This window comes from Melospiza georgiana, chromosome Z, assembly GCF_028018845.1.
Source record: "Melospiza georgiana isolate bMelGeo1 chromosome Z, bMelGeo1.pri, whole genome shotgun sequence".
Taxonomy (NCBI): domain Eukaryota; kingdom Metazoa; phylum Chordata; class Aves; order Passeriformes; family Passerellidae; genus Melospiza; species Melospiza georgiana.
In genome coordinates, this window is record NC_080465.1 from 46,562,585 (window position 1) to 46,580,640 (window position 18,056).

The window sequence follows — 18,056 nt, forward strand, 5'->3', positions numbered from 1 at the left end:
TATCACTCCACCTATGCTATCTCTGTTTTTGGTGTCCTGGGGCACCCCACAGCTCTGGTGTCCCCACTACTCAGAGCTGGATTCTTCACAGAATCACAGAATTGTAGAATCGTGTTGGAATGGAGTTGGAATGGACCTTAAAGATCATTTAATCCTACCTGCCTCTACTATGGGCAGGGACACCTCCCACTGTACCAAATTGCTCAAGGTCCCATCCAACCTGGCTGTGAGCACTGCAAGGGTTGGGGCATTCACAGCCTCCCTGGGCAACCTGTTCCAGTGTGTCACCACCCTCACAGTAATGAAATTTTCCTAATATGCAACCTAAATTTCCCCTCTTGCACTTTGTACCTATTACTCCTTGCCCTATCATTTTAGTTCCTGATGAAGAGCCCCTCAGGCTTCCTTGCAGCCTCTTTCAGATACTGGAAGGTTGTTATGAGGTCCCCACACAACATTATCTTCTCCAAGCCCAACAGCCACAACTTTCTCAGCCTGTCTTCACAGGGAAGGTGTTTCAGTCCTCTTATCAGCTTCATGGCCTCCTCTCCACTTGCTCCAGCAGTTTCTTGTCCTTATTTTGGGGGCACCAGAGCTGAATGCAGCGCGCCAGCTGGGGTCTCATCAGAGCAGAGGGGCAGAATCACCTCCCTTGCCTGCTGGCCATGCTCCTTTTGATGCAGTCCAGGATTTCCTTGGCTTTCTGAACTGGTTAATGTTGAGTTTCTCATCTACCATCACCCCAAATCTTTCACTGCAGGCCTGCTCTCCATCACTTCTCTGCCCAAGCTGTTGGTGTGTCTGGGATTGCCGTGACCCAGCTGTAGGACCTTGCACTTCGCTTTGTTGGTCCCCATGAGGTTTGCACTGGCCCAGCTCTCAAGCCTGTCCAGGTCCCTCTGGATGCCATCCCTTCCCTCTGGCTGTGTCGACTGCCCCACACAGCCTGGTGCTGTCAGTGACCTCACTGAGGGTGCCCTTGATCCCCCTGTCCATGTCCCTGACAAAGATGTTGAACATTTACTTTGAAAATGTTGTGGCTTTCTCTAGACTTACATAACCATGTTTCTTTCCCATTTGAACCAGGGCAGAGAGGAACAACAGATACACATTTATTGTATCCAGAGCAGGGATGTAGCTGGGGCAAGCAGAAGTCCAGGGTGTATTTTCAGGTGACCCTCAAAATCACAGTCTCGTGTCATTGGACTCATCAGCCCACCACTGAGCTTTAACAGTTCAGGTGTCCTGCCCATACAGAACACCCCAGAGCTCTTCTTCCTATTTATATCCTAGCAGTATTTTTACTGCTATGGCCTTGTCCAGAAACTGAACAGCTTGCATTCAGCTGGTCCCCTGCCACTCTTCTGTGGCAGAGGTCTTATCTTGACCTCTTCAGCTGTCTTAAAGATTGTGTTTCACTTTGACAGCTTGGATAATCTCTCTACTGATTTGAAGACCTCTGTAGCCTGAATCACTATAACAACAGAAGGACCTACAGCACCTGATCCTTGCAGTTTCACTGAGTTGTGGATGAAGAAAACTCATCCATTTGCATGAAGATATCAATTATTTACTGAACACTAACAACATGGTTAGGGAACAGAAAAGCCAAATCTTTAACTACATTGAAACTTTTCCCCACTAGTACCATACTCTGCACAGATCTAATGGGACAAAAAATGTTGCTTGTAGTCTTTAACTTTTGCGGGATAGGTTGTGCATAAATATGTGTGGGGTCTTTAGATACTGCTTCCCAAAAAAGCCTCAGGCTGAGAGATGGGCTGGCCCTCAGCATTCCTTCATGTCAATGTTAGGCAGATACCTCTCCTGGCTGAGAGGGCCAGGAGTCTGCAAATAAGACAACAAAGAAATCCACATGATTTTGAAACGTTTGGAAGCACCATTTCTTGAATTAATCTGATTTTTTTTCTCCATTTTTTTTTCTCCATTGTTTTCTTCTAAACCAAAATTTATCCTATGGTATCCTTATATTTAATTGAAGGGCCTGGTTTCCAGCATTGATAAAAGTCTCTTACTTGCAAATAATCATACTTGGAATCTATAGCATAATTCAAAAGAAATACAATATCTGTAGTAATTCCATACCCTGTTCAACCCAGTTTGTGGCCTGCTCCCATTGTGAGTACTGCAGTTTTGATGCAAATCTTCTCACAGAAGAAAAAATATTTAGAAACATTAAGAGCTTTCCTGCTATACAGTAAGGTTTGTTGATACATACTTCTTACAAAATATCTTGCTATGAGCTTAAAAAAAATGTATCTGGACCAGGTATTTGATAAAATCAAGCTAAAAAAGGACATTTATACATCTACCCATTTTAATAGTGCACACAACTTTACAGGACATTCACAATATCTTTACTACTTCCAGCTTCTGCAGCTAGCTACACATCTGGTGTTTCCTTCATTCACACTCAAAGAGAAAAATAAAAACTGTCCATACAATAAGTCAGACAATATTCTTTGGTACATATTTTTTCAGCATAGTGTTATATCAGGAAATTAGCAAGTACATGTATACTTTCAACATTTCATTCCTGGTGTAACAACAAAGCTTTAAAGCATAGCTTACTAAACCCAAAGCTGGAAGGAGCTGGGGAGATGAAGTCTGAATTTAACCTGAGCTGAGACTGCAGGAGAGGATGATCATAATGACTGCAGAACAGCTTTTCTGTCAGCTGATTTTAATTTATTGTTTGTTAAATGCACGAAACTATTAAATGTGCTTATGCAAACCCCATTGGCCATCTTACAGATGTGATGGGGGCCTGCTGGCCACTATCCTGCTTCCACTGTACTGTGAGGTATTTATGTGGTAGCTGAAGTGACACTTCACCACTTCACTGGTGAAGTGAATGCAGTTGCTCTGCTGAGTGTGCTCTCACAGCCAGCTTGCTTTAGTGTTTTTGTGACATTGTGTCTGTTATTTATAATTCTTATTTGTCTGGGATGAATTAAACTGATAGGAAATATCCATTCTCAGAAGTAACCAAACCAGCACAAATTCAGCATAAACATGGAATATCTATCCAAATGATAGGTCAGGAAGCTATTAAACCTGCCTTTATCTGTTAGCAGACCTGTGAGTATAGTATGTTTTCTTCTCTTTCCATTTGCATTTCCATTTTTCCATTTGGTTAATGAGCATGTAATCAATGTCTCTTTAGCACATAAAGTAGAACATTACTTAAAAGAGGGAGATTAAAGGATTGTACTGAAACATTACTTAATATAGATTCTGAATAATAAAAGATCCAAGTCCTGTGGTAGAAGGGGTGCCCTACATGCCAGTTATAGTTGCAGGTCCACTTGATTGACAGCAGCTCATCTCCATGGCAAAGTTAATCTTTACTAATGCAGTTGTCTCAACTGATTTTAAATTCTAATGCATCTCTTGATGGCATGTTTCAGTTAACTGATTAACATTTTGCTTATAAGCCTTCCCATCTTCGCTATAAACACTGAGAGAAGATCCAGGGCCCCCATGTAAAGCAAATTTATGTTCCCATCATTTTTGGTACCTAGAGGCTTCACATTAAAAATCACTGAGGGCTTATTAATTTAAGGATTGAATTATTCTTTTAATGTAAATTTCATTATTAGAGACACCCTAAGTCTTTCCCTAAGTCTTTCACTCACTTTGAACTTACAACATAGCTCAGACTTTTAATTACACTGGAATATTAGCAGTACTGCAACTGGTCAAGCCTAATAGTGAAATTGATCACACTGATGCTGTCATGAATGTGGACATTCTAGCTGACCTTGAGGACAATAAATTCAATAAAAATGGAATTCTCTTCCCACTGCAATCATCAGTTGATGATGAAATGCTGTGAAGGCATTCCTGTGCAAAGCAATCACATTATCAAATTAGGTAAGAGTGCAGGATTTGTGATCATAGATAGAGCCTTATGTAGTTGTAAACACAATATCACAACAAAGCAATAGAGAACAACATTTGTCCATGGTCTATCTGATCCTCAACTACTTAAAATGGCAATTTAGGACAGCTGATAAAACGGACTTGTTAAATACATGCTCATAGAAGTGTTGAATTTCTTGAATGGACTATGCCAAGGGTTATCGGATAGGAAGGTTGTTGTTTAATCACATTTATTTGTAGACCTCACTAAAATTTTACACATTACTATATTTTGAATACATTATTTTAATTTGTAAAATAGTTTTGGTTTTGTTTAAAATTTTTAATATTCTATTTTTAAAGTTACTATTTGCATATATGCATGAGATAGACTTCTGTGCTTTTGATGTTGGAATCCTTCTTATTGAAAACTATACAAGAATCACATGTAATTTATTTTCAATACTTTTATAATAAATATTCAGGGCTCCTTCTATCACTTTTCCCTGAGCAAATCAGATACACAATTTTCATGCAACTCATTTGATGTTACAGAAACATTTAGTCCCTTCAAGTTTCTTGGCGCATGTCATAGCATATTTGAAATGGAAGTAGTGCAAAAATATTACTCTAGTGTTTACAAATCAAAATGAAGTTTAAGATGAGAGGTATTTTGCAAAATTGTCTCATTGGATTTTATCCAAATACATTTCCAACAACCCCCACTAAACTAATAAGCTCCAGACTTTTCCCCATTTTTCTAAAACTTTTGTTCCAACTGGCAATGCCCTTCAGAATGTTTTCCAGTTAAAAATTCTTTTTCATTTTGTGAAAGAAAATGAAGTGAGATGTGGCAAACACTGGGACAGCAATTGCTTTATTAGACCATCTATATCCTTCTGAGAAATGAATGAGCTGAAGACATTCAAACATTTAAATGGTTATGGATATAAAATAGAAGAGTAAGAGACACTGCTAAAACTCATCTGTGAAGGGAACAAGCAAGGTCTCCAAGTAAATCCTCCCACTGCCCGTCCATATTGCCGCACGTGAAACCTGATATTTTAATTTTTGTTCTGGCTGAGCCCTGCCTGTCGGCTGGCTCAGCCAGCTGTGGTGCTGACCTTGGGTGACTGCATCTTGCCTGACCAGATTTCCCTTCTGTCTGAGATCCCATTAAGAGCTATCAACATTATGAATGGATAGAGGCATCAAGAGGGGATATTTTAGCACAGCATTAGGGCCACTGGAAAGAAGACTATGCACAGGTCTTCACACAGCCTGTCATACCATAAACGTATTATTTTCATCCATGCATGAACTTTCCTCCTAATCCTGTCTCCTAGTGGATGGCCTTCTCCAGATTTTGTTGCTTTTTTTTTCCGTATTTGACTTTCCTCCATTGCTACAGGGTGATTAAGCTGCCACCTGGCAAAGAAATCAGTATTAAGGTTGAAGAAAGTGTTAGTTTGAGGAGTTGCTGAGACCTGAAGAGTTGGATAACAGAAACCATCAACTTCAGTTATGACAGATCTGTTAAAAGAAAGTGGGACTGGACTTACCAACCTCCCTAATAGCAGCAGAGTGAGCTTAATTACTCAGTTGAGGCAATGTGTACTACATTGAAGTAAAACTGTTTGCAGGCATTTAATATTGTCTTCCATGATTCCTCATCTTTTTGTGGGAAAATTGTTGCAAAATCAATGTGATGAATCAAATTTGCAATGTCTGGTATTTTCAGCAGCATTTTTCTAGTCTTTTTTTGGGTCACAGAAAATTCTTACACATTTACACCAAGGTATGTCACAAATCTATTGTAGTTGCTGCAGCCATCCTCAAACAGCAAATACTTTGGCATTGTGACCCCAGATACCTCAGAGATGTCATATCTGGTCTCCAGAGTTTCCAGCAGTGAGGTCGTCTCATGAATCATGACCACAAGTTCACTTTCATGATAGCCTATTCTTCAAGACAGGCTCTAACACACTTCTTTTGAGAAAGTGTTAACAGATAAATGCCCCTGAGGAGTCTTGGCCCATACTCCACGTCACTTTGGCATATACAGTATTAATACCAAGTCTTATCCCCATCCCTATCAAAGCCCATAAGAGCAGCCTATATTCATTAAATTTAAATTGTTTACTTGTTTTCCACAGGATTTTATATCTTACAGCAGTCTCCCAATGCCAATAGAAATTCTTATACAAACTGCATATTAGCAGTCTTGACTTCTATGGAAGCTACCTTCATTAATGCTTCAGGAGGCTCTTAGATTATTAGATCTACCACTCAATGGTCCAGCAAATTGCTCAGCACCACCTGCGTGAAAGATGCATGGAGAGCTATAAGAAAAAGGTATTTTTGATAATGTTTAAATAAGACATGGAAATAGGCAGGCCTCCTGTGCCCAACTAGTAACACAGCACTTTATTAAAACAGTGGATCATGGTCTCTGAAAGCTGCTGAGCACTGTTTAGGATTCAGTCCCTTGCCTAACTTGACAGTAATGCCAGTGAAGTTCAGATCAGCTCCTTCTTGAGTATAGACAAATGCAATGAGACTGATGCAAGTTGCTAATGTTTAGTGCCTGTCAAAACATGACCCAAAGAAAATAAAATGAGGCAGAAAATGAGATGAGTGAATGAAAAAAAGATCTGAAGTGGCACAACCTACAACTGAAAAGATATGTGAAGCAATAAAAATTAAGAAAAATGTTTCCCTATCTTCTTTTGTTAAAACTGTTGCACTGAGTAAGGTGTTAGAAAGAGATTAGAAGCTAATACTCTCTTTCACGATCCATCTTGCCTTGCATTTTTCCCTTGTTTACCTTACATCTGGTTCCACATTTATTTACTTTTTGGTACTCACAAAATGAGTCTATGATTCCTTTTGGTCTTCTTTCTGTGTACTTCATAATTGATTTTCTGCCAACTTTACTCAGACTTCTCCTTGTGATTGCCAGAAAGATCCTCCAGGATTATGGCTGTGAGGCCAAAATTATCCCATTGGAAACTCTCCCTGAGTTATCCAAAATGTCACTATTCTTCATTTGATTCTAACCTAGTGCTGATCAACCTAAAAACACAGCAAAATAAAAAAGGGATAAGCGTGTGTGACAATGCACCTGCGGCACTTAGTTTCACCCTTTCCAGATCCAAATATTTTAACTTCATTGCTTACTCATTTGATCCACCAAGCAGTATGGGATAAAAAAAGCAGAGAGGATGAGGGAGAAATGGCGAAACAGACACCCAAGACGACAAGGCCTTAATTAGCTTCTTGAGAAAAGATCTTTGCAACTCTCACTACCAAATCCACACTACTACCTCTCCATCTGATACCGGCTGAAAAAGAGCTGTCCTTTTATTTTCCTGCACAATTGCAATAGTGGGCACTTTAAATTCCAAAGAGGAGAGGGTGAAAATAAGAAAATGAGAAAAGTAGTTTAAGGTACATGCAGGCCACTGGCAACTGAATAACTGCACTGGCAACTAGCCTTGAACTCTTCTGCTCTGCCTTGTACATGTGAAATGAGGAACTTCTGTTTGACTACAACTCATTGCAGCTCTGTAGGGGGTCAAGCTGCTCTAATCCTTAGCAGACATTAAGGCACATCTCAGCATAAAAAGAAAAGAAATTTACACCAGCTGATGGAGGACCATCATGGAGGTTAAAGTCTTCTCTTTCAAGAGCAGTGCTCAGATTGCAAACAGATTTTTAAACCACTTCTCATCTACCAGTCAGTTTACCCTTTTAGACAGAAAGCTCGTTTTTCTTACAAGCACAAATTTGTCTCATATCACAAACTGCATGCAGATTACTGTGAGGGTATGTTAATTAGTCCTCATTAACTCAGTGAAATACATTTCCACCATTTCCTCAGATTTAGTATCATTTTCTGCAACATCTCTTTTGTTTTTTCTCACAGTGTGTGGAAAAATCAATCCTGCCTTATTGTACTTTCACAGTACTACACATAATATCTGAAATCCAGAGTTTATGGTGAATACTAGATAATTGGGTAAGTATAGCAAAGCTTACAGAAGGAATTTATGGTTGTATTAGAAATTTGATTCCAATGGTAATAAGAATTAGGATGTTATAATTTTGTAGTGTGCTGACCATATACTCACAACTGTTGATCTTTGCATACAAACTTTGGAAAAGAGAGGTTATTATTTAGTCAGAGTTAATATTTGATATCTACCAATGATGTTGTTTTCAGTACAGTATTCCTACTGATTCTATAGGTGAAGAGAACATCCATAACCTGTGCAGTGAATCCATCTATAATAGACATTATAAAGCAATTATGTGCAGTGCTTTTCTAGCAGAAAATGGTGAATACATTTAGAGACTAAAGCAAAAAATATGGTCAGATCATGTTCTAAAATTTAACCATGTAAAATGCTTATGTAGGTTTTAGACCATCATTAGTTCACTTTACTGATGCTCTTATGTGGCCATTTAAAAAGCCAGAAAAATATATAAAAGTAAGACCAGCTGCTGACTCCACCAGGCCAGATTTTACTTGCCCAATAAAAGCTAAATTTATTTTCTAATCGATTTTTTCAGTTGGAAAAGACCTACAACAATCATCTGGTCAAACTGTGTGATCACTTCTGTATTTATTATGGAAATACATGAAGCACCCAGAAAGATAGAAACACTAGGTAACATCGAAAGAATGCTTTAAACTGAAAAAAGAAATCCCTGCCACCCCGAATTTAATGAAAAGAAACACAGATTACACTTCTTGGAAAATCATTCTTTCCTGAAAGTGAATATTTTAGGATCATTTTCACCCTCTGAAATGTCTTGCATGCCACCACATACATTTCACGTGTAGCCTAGAAAGAAGATTAAAGTAAAATTGGTCCTACAGCCCATCCAGCTCAGACCATGGCTGGAGAAGGGGAACACTGTCTCATCTTCAGCAGCTAGATAAAAAGCAATATGATTGACATTTGACTCCTTGGTTACTGCTGGTATCGATTTATGTGATAGCAACATTTTGGAGGTTTTAATTAATTAATCTGTGAATTAGAAAAGACAAAAAAGAAAACTCACAGTTCAGCTGACTGTTTGCCCTAGCTATGAGTCATAGCAAGGTATTAATTATTTAAAGCAAAACTCTTTGCTGTTATAGCAAATATCTCTCAGATTTTTTCCCACATCTTTATTTTTCACAAATTAATAAAAATAGACTGCTGATTATTTAAAACATGAGTGCGGAAGTGCTGCTGCTTTGGTGAGTCAGCTACACATAAAGAAGCTAATACAATTTTGGCTAGAAAATTAAGAGGTAAGATTAGAGACCAAAATAGTATCATTAATCTCATTTTTCACTGCAAGAGTAGATGTATTTGAAGTCTTAGATATGATCTTTTTCTTTAATTGCACATTGCTCTAAAACACTTTAAAAGCTGAAAGGGCCATATGACTCTTATAAATATGCAGAATAGCAAGCAAATGATAGTTTAAAATCTCCAAGGTCTGAAAGTCTTTTTCATGGATTGGCAGAACAATACAAAGGATAAATATACTTTTTAAAAGTTAAAGATTACTTTGATTTGTCTTCCCTTTGAATGCCTATCTTGGAAAAGATTCAGCAATAATCTCTGATCTACAAATGTATTTCTGGAAGATGGGAACCAGCAGAAGCTTTTAGGGTCTATAGCATAGAAGTATATAACAGAGAAGAAGAAATGTTAACAAAATATGAACAAACAAAACATGACAGTGAAAAACAAAACCAGTTTTGTTTTGTAAAATACCAATGGATGATATTAAAATTTAAGTATCAAGTTTTATTTTTCCATATTAGTATCTTTCCAAGTCCACATTCAGTGGACTAAGTTTTGACATTTAAATTTTATTCAACTATAATCTATAAAGAAAACACAGATAGAAGTCACAAGCTTTTAGATTCAAATCAGGTGTATCCATTTTTTTTTAACTAAAACTGGACAACCAACTTTAGAAAAAGTAGTCTGTACTCTGCATAACCCATCCAAAATGTTCTCCTTTTCCACTGCAAATCTCAACAATTCCCATTTGAGTAGGTAAACCTTCAGAACAAAATATGAGGCAGATCAGTGGACTGCAAAATAGGTACAGAATAATATACAAAGAGGTACTTAGGTAATGATTAAATTTCCCGGGCCCGATTTAGAGCACCTTAACTCTATCCCTTGGATTTGCAGAATATCTTAACAGATTTCCAACTTTATTTTCCCAGAGTTCAAGCTTCTCAACTCAATATCCTTCTATAATAAACACATCTATAGCAGCGTCTCAGCTGTAAATATAATCTAGGCTTGAAAAATTGCATAACTGAATGGCATATAACTCAGAGTGGTCTGCCTCTAAAACTTCATTACTAGGGCAACTTAAAGGAAAAATTACTGATTAAATGTTTCAGGCTTTTATGGCCATTCAACATTTCTTTAATGACCTCTAATGCGCTTCAAAGTGAGCATCTTTAAATCCTGGCCTAGATCACTTTACATCAGCTGTAAGGAACATTTCCTGCCAAGGTGGTTTATGAGTTTGGTGACTTACAGTAACATACATCTTCACACTAGCCAGTAGTGATATGAAAAAAAGATTTGAGATACACCATTAAAGCATGACCATGATGGACAGTTTTCAATGGCTATGCCAGACCAAAAATAGTGCTCCAAATTAATTTGAGTGTAAAAGCATAGGTTTTGACTAAGCCTGCTTTAGGCAATGGTTAACTGTTTGTACCCTATCTACCCATTTACAGGGCTACTACCTTCTTTTCCCCTGATGCAGCTATTGAGCCAGTGCAACCAACTTTCTTGACAGCAAAGGTGAATCTCAGAATCAGGAATTCTCTCTCTCTCCATAGCCTATGATGGCAGCGCATTATTTTCTACTGCAGCTCCAGCACCTGTGTGTAAAGCCTAGATTCTGAAAAAAGACCAAATAAAGTTGTTCTTGTTTTTCCTTAGCTCTGTATTTGCTGTATGCTCAACTGTAATTGATTAACAATATAATTTCATATCCCAAGAAAAACCAACAGCTGAATTTTTAGTAGGCTTCGTCTTCAAAGGGAGATGTTTCTGAACATTAGTTATACCTCTTGTTGCAGCTCTTATACCTGGAGAATCATCTTCTTACATTCATACTGGATTTAAGGTGGATCTCAGTAAATTCTCCTAAGGACAAGAAATCAGACACCATTAAAATTATTCTTTCCAATTCTAGTGGCTGGCTCTGATGATGCAAGGAGCCTCTGTCATGTAAAAATGATGCAGAAAGGATGTTAAAATAAAAGTTTATTTGTGCTCTTGTGTTCTCTTCCTTTAAGTGGGAATAACCCTGTTAATTTTCAAGGGTGATACCAAGATTAAATTTATTTAGGTAGTTGACCAGGAGAATTTAATTAGAAGTCACATTACAATAAAGCAAAACAATAGTTAGCTTGGACTGGAGTTATGTTTGCAATTAATCTGCAATGACTCTGCTCTCTAATAAGCACTGCATCCTACAGCTGCTCAAAATATAATACCTTTGCAATTGAAATACATTTTTTTAAAAGCACAAAATCCTGTAAAGGTAGTTCAAAACCTCATTATGCATAGCATTTTAACAAATTCTTAAGAAAAAGGTAAAGCAAATTTTGTGTTCTTAAGAACTTTGTTCTAGATGCAGTTAGATTTAGGTCCAGTCTGCAGATTAGTAAAACTAGGCAAGATCAATTCTACTATTGAAGCTGGCACTTAACCTGGCAAGGGATGCAGAGTGTCACAGAAGGGGCTTCCACAGGTGTGGAAAAGGAAGGTGAAAGAAAACATACCACCTGATAAAAAATGCTGTTAAATTGGTAAAAGTAGAAGAATACTGGGGTACTCAATAATTTTTTTTTGCCTCAGTTTTCAATGGCTGTCTCTCTTCCCATACCTGATGAATTAATGGACAGCAGGATGGGGACTGGAGTACCACGTCTCTCATACTGTAAGTAAAGATCAGGCTCATGACTGTCTGAGGAACTTGGGCATACATGAGTCTATGGGACCTGATGAAATACATTCAAGAGACCTCAGGGAATTGGGTGATATAGTTCCCAAGCCACTCTCCATGGTTTTAGAAAGACAATGGCAGTCAGGAGAACTCCCAAGTGACTGGATAAAGGAAAATATTGCACTCATCTTAGAAAGGGAAGAAAAGAGGATACTGTGAAATACCAACCTGTCAGCCTCCCCTCTGTGCCTGGGAAGAAGATGGAACAGAAGAAGTGCTAAGCTGCTAGAAGCTGTGCTAAGGCACATGGAACACACAGCAGTGACAGCCAGCACTGAGGACAAGTCTTGTCTGACCAACCCAGTGGCCTTCTGTGTTTGAGGGAGTCATCAGTGGACAAGGGAAGCATTACAGATGTTATCCATCTGGACCCTGTAAAGCCTTTGACACGGTCCCTTCTTTCGAACATTTTTTTTTTAATTTCCCCCAAAACCTCTCTGATGCTTTACCATGCTCAGACAAAATCTGATCTCATGAACATTACCACCTGCTTTTATTTTGCCTTTCCTCCTGAAAAAAAGTAGCTATCAGTTACACAATACCCTTTGTATGCTGCATGGGAGAGCTCTGTGCTTCATATATAATGAAGTATATTATTAGCCACTACAGACGGGAGAACACACATCTCTTTTTTTGTTAGCTCACTGTATGCAGTTGAGCATAAAGTGAATAGAGAGCTAAGAAAACACAACATCCTTCTTTCCAAACTGGAGAGAGATGGATTCAGTGGGTGAGCTGTTAGGTGAATAAGAGAGTGGATGGTCACATCCAGAGGGTGGTGGTCGGTGACTCAGGCTGGACATTGGTGGTAAGCAGTGTCCCTTGGGGGTCCATACAGGGACCAGAGTTATTTAATGACTTCACCAATGACATAGACAGAGGGATCGAGTGCACCCTCAGCAGGTTTGCAGATGACCCCAAGCCAAGTGGTGCTGTTGACACACCTGAAGGATGGGATGTCATCCAGTGGGACCTGGACAAGCTGGAGAAGTGGCTCATGAGAACCTCATGAGGTTTAACAATACCAAGGGCTGGTGCTGCACCTGGGTCAGGGCAAACCCCGGTATCGACACAGGCTGGGAATGGGCAGATCCCAGCAGCCCTGCCCAGAAGGGTTTGGGGCTGTGGTGGCTGAGAGGCTGGACATGGCCCAGCCATGGCACTGCCAGCCCAGAGAGCCACACGTGTCCTGGGCTGCATCCAGAGCAGGGTGGGCAGCAGGGCAGGGAGGGGATTCTGCCCCTCTGCTCTGCTCTGCTGAGACCCCACCTGCAGGGCTGCATCCGCTCTGGGGGCACAGCACAGCAAGGAAAGGGACCTGCTGGAGGGAGTCCAGAGGAGGGACAGAAGAATAATCAGAGGGATGGAACATCTCTCCTGTGAGGAAAGACTGAAAGAATTGGTCTTGTTCAACCTAGAAAAGAGAAGTTACATAATTTGGAGTGGCCTAATTGTGGCCTTCCAGAAACTGAATGGAACCTACAGTGAAGATAAAAACTATTTACAAGAGCATGTAGTGACAGAGCAACAGGCAATCAGTTTAAACTGAAAGAGAGTAGGTTTAGATTAGGAATAATAAAAAAATATTACTGTAATGGTGCTGAGGCACTGGAAAATGTTGCCTAGAGTTGCTGTGGATGCCCCTTCCCTGGAAGCATTCAAGTCTGGCTTGGATGAAGCTCTGAGTGACCTGGTCTGGTGAAAGTTGTCCCTGCCCATGGCAGAAGGGTTGGAAGGAGATGATCTTTAAGATCTTTTCCAACCCAAACCATTCTATGATTCTACATTTTTGTTTTCCTGGACATAGCAGAAATCTCATATGGGTCCTGAAAAACACTCTGTTGATTATCTCTTCTGATATGCCTTCCACAGCTTCTGCTACACGAGGGAGCAATTTAGCTTTAGTTTACAATGTGAGAGCAAAGAAATATTTCAGAATTGCAACACTAGCTATAATCTGAAATTATCAGCTTTAAACAATTGTCCTAGATTGCCCAGCAATGTGTATTCTATTTGCCATCTGTTAGAGGGGCAGTTATCTTCTGTTAATTAGGCAGATTTCCTTATCTCTTCCACAACCCATCCTCCCTCCAGGGAGATACCTTCTGTTAATGGAACATTGACTGTCACTGCATGACTGATAAAATCACATCATCCCATTGTGAGATGCTCTGCCTAGGGGGAGGAGCCAGGCATTCCTACCTGGATATAATCTGAGAATCTGGGACAGCAGAACAGCCTTTCCACTGGATTCCCAGAGGAACAGCTGCCTCTTCCACTGGATGTTCAGAGGAAGACCCCATCCTTCTACAGGATCACTGCTCCAACAGAAACACACCTGACACTCCAGTAGGACTGCAGCCTCAATTCCAATTGGACTGCTAACAACACCCTGACCCACAGGGGGTCAGGTTGTGTTCTGACTCTGCCAGTGTTGTTTTGATTTACTGCATTGTTTATGTTATCTTTTTCTTTTCTTCCCTAATAAAGAACTGTTATTCCTGCTCCCATATGTTTTGCCTGAGAGCCCCCCTTAATTTAAAATTTATAACTCCCGTAGGGAGGGGGTTTACATTTTCCATTTCACGGGAAGGCTCTTGACTTCCTTAGCAGACACCTGTCTTTCCAAACAGAGAAAACAATATATGCAACAACAATTATATAGTGACTTTAATCCAATAATAATTATTGATATCACAAGAGGAAAATGTCAGCATTAAAAAGAAAAATGGCATGGCTTTACAGGACCTGTAATTTTAGCAAAATTGCATAAGGTAGCAAACACTCCACAGGCTGACCCCTAGCTACAGAGATGTGGTTAAGTTCTTGAAGAGATACAGATTTTTTTGTTAAGAAAAAAGGAGAATTTCATCAGACAATCCTCAGAAAAAGAAGAACACTGAACTGGGCACAAAATGAATCAGCACTCTCCAATATTAAAATATCAATTAACGAATATCAAGATGTCAGTAAATCCATTTTTGTGTTACGAATAGATGTAGCTGAGCTCGCTCAAACCCGTCCTTCCTGGGAGAGAGATGAGACTCTGGTAATTAGTTTTTAAATAAAGCTTTATTTTTATTCACTGCATGTCAATAAGAATTGAAGTTAAGCCTCACACAATTAAAGCAATATAACACTGCACAAGTTATTGAATTTGTGCAGGGATACTTAATAGACTGTATATTACAGTGTAGAAAGGACATAATGTATCATATAATTTCAAAGTACAGGCAAATTTTAAAGGGCGTTATTTCTGCAGATAGAAAGTACAACTATTTTTTTAACTACAGAAGGTAAAATAATTCTCTCTGTGTATATATGTGTTATAAAGTATATTTCTATGCATATATAACTGTGAATATTTTTGAGCAAAATTTCTCCAAAATTAGATCCAGACACAGAATCCTGTTCTAGGAATTCTCAGTAGTTTCCCCTCAATAGTCCTGGTCTTCTTTTTACATATGAAATTCTGCAGTATGGAAACCTTCCCTCCTCTCTGTAAAAGAGTAGGATCTCAAGCATTGATCTCAAGTTTAAAGACAAGATTCATGGATATGATACCAAAGTTTATTTGGGGTGGAGAGGGTGTGTAGATCAGTTAGAAAGGATTTATGAACTAATTTCAGCTCCTCAGTTTAAGTTGTATTGTGCACTGGAATAACACAAAATTTCTGATTCATACTGAAATAGATTTCATAGATTAGAAGAAATTACAAGGCTGCTGCTGTATGCAGAATTAAAAAATAAAAGTAATAACTCAAGAAACAGTATATAAAGATTTGACTTGAAAGTAAAATTGTGTGCAATAAAGATGCAGTGGTAATAAACATTTTGCCTTATTTTCAGTCTGCTATTCTCTACACAATGACAAAAAGTACAAGGGCAAGTGCTGAAGGTCTACAGAGTATTGAGGTAGGAATAGTGAAGTATCATCCTGTAGTCACATCTATCACAACAAAATTCCACAGACCAAGGAGAACTATTCAGAAGATGTGGTATATTTACTTTTCAAGCCTAAACTAAATCAGTTTCCTGAATTGTAAGTGAAAATTTGAAATGATAGATTTTTGAAGCGCTCAACTTGACCTGACGAGAACATAAAGATGTTGAAAAGTTTTAGAGATGTGTTGTCGAGCCACTGGATATGCTCAGGGTGTGATATCCTTTTACACATGAGACAGTATATATACTTATCCATAGAGACCTTGATATCCCTCTATCTCCTGGTACACAGGCTGGGGCCAAATCTCCACCTTGTGTTCCTCTCCCCTGGAGACTTCACAAGACAGTTTCTGCTTTCCTTGTGGCAGGAAGAGCGGGAGAGTTGGGATTGTTTTATAGGCGGTCTGTCCTACAGAGTCTCCAGATCAAGCTGCAGGGAGAACAGTAGTTTTCCTTCTAAACATCTCAGCCACAAGAACTTAATATTCTCTTAGGACTCTCAGTATTGTGCCCACAACCCTCTTGAGGTCAGTCTAAAGCAATTTTTCTGTACAATGGCAGAGGTGGGGACAGCAATGACCAACATGAGCTGTAGGAAGGAGTAACAACGTCACAGGAATGGACCCCACACTGATCAAGAAGTTCACACAGACAGAAACAGACTTTTGGTCCTACACCAAATTCTACACCAAACTGGATGTGAGGCTCATGTGTTCGACAATTTGTATTTCCTGTAGCTATTGAGCAAGTATAAGAACACACCCTCTCCAGGCAAAGCTTTTGCCTTTATCTATATACACACTGCTTTAAAAAAAGTGTGTTTTTCCTGAAGTTCTTGCAGTTATTTTAGAAATTTTAAATATGGATATATTGCTTTGTTTGCTTGTTCTAGCTTATGAGAGAATGAGAAAATCAGAGAGCTACTGCCTCATTGTACTTTTGACTGAAAATGTAGAAAACAAAAAAAGTCATCACTCAAAAAGCATATCTAAAAAGCATGTTGACTACAGTCAGTAATATGTGTAAATTATTTTTTTCTAATTTTATCTGCTATGTTCATAAATGTACGTTTTTCTGCCTATATAATATTTAAGATATTTTTCCTGAAGTTCTTGCAGTAATTTTAATAATTTTCAGTGCATTTTAATAGATGAACAACATAAACACATATGTGAGCAGACAAATATTCATAAATATATTTGTAAATAAACTACTAATAATCTAAAAAAATAAATATTCAGCTTATAATTTTAAACATAATTAAATTGTGAAATATTAAGATGTTAATAAATATTTACTGAAGTAAATAGATAATAATTCTGAATAACCTTATGCTTACCAAAAATTACTGCAGTTATTACAAAGAGTAAAATGATTCTGTATGAAATTATGGTTACCAGAAATTACTGTGGTTATTGTAAAGGCAGTATTTAACTTGAAATCAATACATCCTTATAGCTATCAATCAAGTTTTGTAAGCAAACACTTAAATGACAAAATGCAAAGCAAGATTGAAATTGATGTTGCTGATGTAAATCAGTCGAAGACTGACAAAATCCTTCTGGCAGCGTTACACAGCAATCACTTGTGTAACTCCCTCTGAGTCTTTTTGCAAGATGAAGCATTTGGTGCTGATTTTCAGTGCTCAGTCATCTCTCCAGAAGGCACTTAGGAGCAGCAATTGGCTTTGCAGTTATTTCCATCACTGTCTTTCAAAGTGATCTTAATGGACCATGTGTTCTCAGTAAAGGGCTTATTTCTCTTCTGAATTCCTCTGCATACTGAGGAAGGATTATCCTGTCACATCACTAGGAATTATAACAGAGTCTCATAAGCAATCAAAACCCAGGTGTCTCCAAATTTTTTTCCCCACCCAAGAGACAAGGCCATACCTGCCAGATTACACTAAAGGGACTTGCAGTGGAGCAGCATTGCTCTTGGAGTCCCTTAGTCCCTGGTACAGAACAGTACCACAGTTACAGCTCTACTACCTGCCAAATGTCACCCTGAAGGACATATTTGGGCAGTTCAGTGTCAGCTGTTCACACTTGAATATGAGAAGTAGCATGTTCCTCACCAAATGCAATTTTATTTTTTTTCTTTGCAAAAAAATGTAGTGATTTTTAACATAGTTTTTTGCAGCCTTTCTTGCTTGTCTTGACCTTAGATATGGC